Source organism: Bombus vosnesenskii, unplaced genomic scaffold, assembly GCF_011952255.1.
Source record: "Bombus vosnesenskii isolate JDL3184/JDL3185 unplaced genomic scaffold, Bvos_JDL3184-5_v1.1 scf7180000016263, whole genome shotgun sequence".
NCBI classification, from domain to species: Eukaryota; Metazoa; Arthropoda; class Insecta; order Hymenoptera; family Apidae; genus Bombus; species Bombus vosnesenskii.
This window is the reverse complement of record NW_022884332.1, coordinates 627,432-634,248: the sequence shown is the minus strand read 5'-3', so window position 1 is coordinate 634,248 and position 6,817 is coordinate 627,432.

Sequence of the window (6,817 nt, the reverse complement as noted above, 5' to 3'; positions counted from 1 at the left end):
GTGATAATCAAGTATCGAAGTTTTTCAAAAAAAAAAAAAAGAAAAATTGCATTAATTGCATTAATAGAATATCATGGAGGAACATACGTTTACTTCGTAAGCAACGAAATACACGAAGGTAATAGGTAACGTTTCTTCCAGCTTTAATATCTTTTACTCGGAAAGTATATAGAATATGGAAAACTGCTTTGTGTCAGAGTAAAATACTTCTTATAAATCGCAGTCTACCTTGATGTAGTCCACAAAAGAAAATAATGACCGCGATATTTTGACTTGTTCGAGGGAAGCAACCATAAATCCACAAACGTTTTTCTCCTCGACGTAAGATCGCTGGATCTTTGAAAAGGAACCATGTATAATACATTTCCATGAAATGAACACGTTCGACTATCTCTCGCGACCAATTATATCAGATTCAATTTTTAGAATAAAATGCCTGATTTTTCTTAAATAAATTCCATTCTTACTAGATTGTGTACGTTTATGAATTTGTGGGAAATTGAAAGAACAAAAATGCACGGAATATATAAAATGCAAAAATACTTAATGGATGAAATAAATCTCTATTTAAATCCCATATCTATAGTTAATGTTCCGTGGTATAATATATAAAATTACAATCTAGTTGTTTAATTCGTTTTTAATTTTTTCATTTAATAAATACCTCGCTTCCATAGACGTTCTATACATATCTTCTCGTATCCGACACAATTCGAAATTCCTCTAAAAACGAAACACTGTACTCGCCCGATATTTTAACTTGCAAAGAAAGTTGCGTCGTTGGTAAAAATACCCGATAGATTACATTAACGACTCTATGATGCTTCGACAAAGGTGGAACGCTTTTACAAAAAAAAAAGCAAACTATACGCTTCGTAAAGCACGCAATGAATGTCGAGGGCATCCAAAGTAAACCGTACACCTGTTTATACTTTCCAATTGCTCGTCCTTCTCTTTCTTAAAAAAGATGAAGAACAAAAAACACCGTATTAGAAACAATATATAAGCCTTCTTTTGTACGAAGCTTCATGTCCTTCAGGAAATATCCATGCAAAAATTAAGCGAAAAAAATAGCACGCCAAAATTAACACACAGCACGCTAATCACCAACTGGATTTAATACTCGACTTATCGATACGGTTAACAAACACGGTCGATTACACCGGTAGAAAAACGTATTTCTATCGAATACTTGGCGATCTACGCTCGCAAGTCGTGTAAAATGAAGCATAAATGACCGAAGCATTCCAAATATAGTCTACTCAATTTTTACGATTATTTTATCCGATGAAATGTAAGGTATATATTTGTTTACAAATCAGAAACAATCATTAAAAGCAAACGATTGTGAGAAAAATTTTATGAATATTCGCAACCAATATTCTCCCTTCAGATTCGGTAATTATCCGTATCCTTTTACATACTGCAGTAGTTTAACCTTATCTACAGACTCGTCTGTGAAAAATATCTGAATTTTTATACACGATTAGGTATATCTAACGAGAGATTTTTCAGTACCTTCGATTATAAAGAATCATAACAAACAACACATAAATATTAGACTAGGTTCGTTACATTTATCGAAGAACTCTGACAAATTTTACTTTGTTTAATATTTTATAGAAATTATAAATAACTTGAAAGTGAAAGCAGTGAAAAATATTCAGCTTATGCCAAATATCTACAGGTGTCCTGATATTTATGGCCAACAGTGCCCATATATAAAGCAGTTATATAGATTAATAAAAAATAGTTACGTTGAATTAATCTGTACAGGATAGAGATTTATTAAATAAAATTACCAAATAATCCGAGAGACTGTGCATTTTGTAAATGTAAGGGTCAAAAATATTAAATATAGACGGTGGAATTATTTCGATATTCTGATGCAACAAATATTAAGCGCCAGTCGAGACTCTTTCTCTCTTTCGAATAATCCGGTTTGAATGGATACACGAGAGATCGTAAGTACGTTGTTTTCTAGCTTCTCTACCCTCTAGACGGGGCTTTCTTCTCCTCGCCCTATGCTCCAGGGCGTTAAGAGGGAATAGCACGACTATTTTCGACTCGTGGTGGTTTAAAAGCTATTTCAGTACCAAAACGTCAACTCCTTCCACCATGGAGCTCCTCGTCTCCGCCCTCTATCGTTTGCCCGACCGCTTTCTTTCTTTCCTCTGGTTTCTCTTCTCCGTCCATTCGCGAGAAATATCCCCCTTTTGATACTTAAAAGTGCTAACGCTCGCGCTAACTACCTTCATCGCGCTTGTCATTGACCCTCGACTAATTCGAGTCTGCGAAAATAAATCTGCGAACGCCAACCGGGGACAAAGAGAACCGAACGAAGCGACGAACTCGCGCCAGCCATTTTGCAAATAGTACGCGCGATTTAGACGACGCAGAACTAAGATTCTGTGGAAATTGGCCGCGATGGAAAACGTTGACTCATCCTGATACTCTACTCGACTTTTCGGAATTCCCCAACTTCGTAGAAAATTGTCGCGGTTTATTATTAATGGTCCGACAAAGAAAGGTGATAATTCGTTGGAATTGGAATCGAAATCTATTCGAACTGTGTTTGCTAATTTATCGTCACTCTGAAACCAGACTCCTCGAACGATCGAACTAACACCGTTTCGTGAAATTTTACGACTCGTAGGTTACAATTTATTGCCATTAGTAAATTCAATGGTATGAAATTATATATGTAAATTTTACGAATCATAAGTCGACTAATTATCCGATTTGACAATTTATCGATATGTTATTAGTTGATAAATTATCGTGCAAGAGTGCGTCTTCTGGCTTCGTTTGAATATTTCAGTTTCGAAGACGTTACGATTTGTGAAGGGTAATAGGTGCGGTAATTTGAATATGGATCGCGTATTATTTCTAAAATAATTATTTAAAGTTGATGCATTGATTTTGCTATCAATAAACCGTATAAACGTATGAGGATATTCAGGATCATCCTATCAGAATTATCAGGAAGCTCTTAAATACCTCGAAACAAACAAATGTGAATTAACGTTATTTATAAAAAGAAAAAGAACATGGGTCCTTACGACGAAATTGAAACTGAAGCAGTTCTATCAATAGATGATGATATTGTTATGTTAACTGCCGATGAAATAGAATTTGCTTATGAGGTATGGAGAGAGTTTCCAGTCCGAATAGTTGGCTTTCCATCTAGAATTCATATGTGGAATAATGGAACAAATTGTTGGAAATACGAAAGTGAATGGACTAACGGTATTTCTATGGTTTTAATTGGAGCTGTATTTCATCATAAATATTAGAATTATATGTATAACATTGCTATGCCCGGTGATATAAAAGAATGGGTCGATGAACATACGAATTGTGAGGACATAGTCATGAATTTTTTTAGTAGCAAATATCACAGGAAAAGCACCCATAAAAGGAACATGGAATATTTAGAACGACTCTTTGTAGATAAAATATTTGAACAAATAAAACGATTACGTGGAAAGGAAGAAAACAGAAAATAGATAGGTGAAATAAAGGGAACAAAGTGGTAAAATTGGCACAAAGAAAGAGGAAATTAAATGGTTCGCCGGCAAATGTGGGCCATTGCAATTCGAATTTGAAGAGAAATGCTGCGCGAAGAGCGGACGTCGATGTGGAAATTTAATATACATCGAACGGAACTTAACACGGTCATGGAGAATCGAAGGCATGCCCGTTATTCAAGTTCCAACAATAATCTCTCGCGGGTTAACGGGGGAAGTTCTCCGTGCGGCAACTCAATACTAATACACGTAACACAACCGATCGCGGCAGGCCGCGAAATTAGTCGGTGCTAATTGGGAATGCCACGTCTGAATTACATCGGGCGATTGCACGAATATTAATTTACTCTTGTCGATGAACGCGAGCACAGACGATTATCGATTCACAGTTTACAGGGAACAGTGTATCGAATCGTTGAAAAACTCGTTGACGATTTCGGTAATTATCTCAGAATGTTATTAACTACGTATGAAACATGTTTTCTAAAGCAAACTGTATTAATATCATAATAATAATAATATGTTAATAGCGACGTGTATCAGTGCGAAGAAATACTAATGGAGATGACCAGCGTAAAGCTGGTGGCTCGTTGTTAGGTACTTTTTTTTGTTTTATTTATTTATTTAAATTTTACAATTTGTCCAGTAGGACATTTGGTAAAATATTATAGCTTAGTGATATAATAATATAACATGTGGATGGCTACCCCCAGTGAGATACCATCTTCGAATGTTGTTAGGTACTTGATGAGATTTTCTTACTTTAGAAGCTCCGTTATTAAAACATTAACGAGATTGAATACGCTCTGTTCGATATTTCGTTCATTGCTATCTTTTATGTTCGATCATCCGATATAGCTACTCGATACTGATCGATATTTTCAATTATTCATCTTATTCGATACGTTATTTCTTATATATTATATAAATATAATTACGTAATATAAATGATTATATAAATGCATAAATATCTTCTTAATTTTAACGATCTTCAAATTATTAAGATTGATAACGATTGAAATGTTCGGAATACCGTAAAAGAAGATCCAATGAAAAAAAAAAGTCGAATATACTGTTTTATAGGAATAAAATGTGAAGAGATTCAGAATTAAAAATGATGTAATTTCATGCTATAAACAGAAGCGTTACAAGGATGATATACATAAAGACACTGGCCAAGTCTAATTGCACGGGAATATCGAATATACTATTATCGCTGGCCTTTGACAAGCAAGTGACATGTCACTTTAGATATCGGTTGTATGAACAGTCTTAAGTGCATACGCGGTGGCACTGTGTGATCAAAGGTAAAATTAATACGTGGATAGGCACACCGATGAATTAATGTACATGATAAAACGATAAATATACCAACTTCAAAACCTTCAAAATAATAATAATAGTAATAACAATAATAATAATAATAATAATAATAATAATAATAGTATTACTATTTCTACTGTTATTATTATTAATCTACATTGCTTGAAAATAATTGCTTTCTCATTTTGGAAAATAAAGTTAGCACATTTTCACGATAAAACATAGAAATTTAAATTGCCGTAGAAAGATTATAATCCTTTTTTAAAAATTATATGGAAACCTACAACATGTAGATAAAATAGTATCAGAAGTCAAACGTGGAGTAATCATCGCGAATAAATAAAAATAAATTTAATGCTAGGATGTATTGACCAAAGCTATGACAAAATACACAATATGTACATATATAAAAATTCATAGAAGAGGATATGAAAGGGATCCAAAATGAAAAGAAAAGTTTCATGTTTTTTTAGTTTAAATATAGTTAATTGCAGTCGCTAGTACCAAAAGATAAAAACGATATTCTTTCCGTTAGGAATTTTAATTCATCTCCGATACGAATACCAAGCAACGAACGAAGTAATCGACTCTTAAAGAAGCGTTCAAACGATCAGTATTATTGTAAATGTTACTGTCAATATTTAACGTTTCCAAACATTGTATCGATAATACATATTGATATATCGATATATCGATAGCCTAGAATCTAGAGTACTACTTCTTACGTACGAGAACTTTAAATATTGATCGTCTGAACGTCAATCCTTGACTGTGCTAAGAAACACAAAAATCATAAGAAGATCGTAGACGAGTCATACGTTAAAGAAAAATAGAAGCATGCTCTTCTTAAACACTCCGCATAGTGATCGTGATATTGTCTATATAAGAGTTAAAGATCACCACTAACGTGTACAGATTTAGATCAAAGCGATCGTATTCCTCTGGAGACTCCCATAAGGACAATGTTCTCGATTACAGTCAACGTTGCGTTCATGGCAACTTTTATGGCGGTCAGATGACCAGCCATCCTACCAATAACCTTGGTAACGTCGAATGGTAATCTATCTGTGATCATACAAGGATACTATCTGCAAGGTATTACATGTGCAACGGATTATCATGTAACATTACATGCTTGTCAGTCAAAAGTTTTTTTTTCTAAGTAAATTTTTTTCTGGAAAATAGAGTTCATTGGTGTATAGATAGCGGTTCCACGATGGGTAGCTTCTAAAGTTATACCATAAAGGATACTGAATCTCATTGAAAAAGATAAAAATTTGTCGAAATTGACCTGTTCTTCGTCTAAAATTGTCGTTGATATTAGTTTTAGAACTTTACCTATATAAGACACGTTCCATTTGAGTACGATATCTCTTCTACTTTGAACATCCGATACCGTTCTTCCGGAGTCCGCGTAATTAGTGTACGCGATATTGTACACTATGGTGGTACATAATACTTTGGAAATATTTGTTTCTCCTGTGTTAATTAGTTACGTTGATCGGAAATGCAGTACATTATCGATTACAGTACTGTCGTTGTTACGTCGGGCGACCCTCTACCTAGACCAGGCCATACACCGCGGGCCAAACGAACACCAGATATCCGCTCATCCTTACTGCGTATCCTCGATAGTCTCAAGGACCCATCGTAAACCCCAGTTATTTGCTAGCTAAGGTCCTTCAAACCGAACAAATATCGTTTTTCCAAATTATTTTCTAAAGACTATTGTGTACTACGGCCTGACACGGGAAAGTTAGTTTTTCTCACGTACGATGCTTCCCACTAGCAACTTTCTATCGAGGGCGGCTAAGACCCTTCCTAGTCCACCAACCTCCCTCATCCGATGGTCCCGTGCACTAGACACACCCATCGCTAGCTTTCCTCCGACATAGCATCGTCACTGTACCTTACTTCTTCTACACCGCTAGAAAAGTCAACTTCTTCTACGCCGCTAGAAGGGT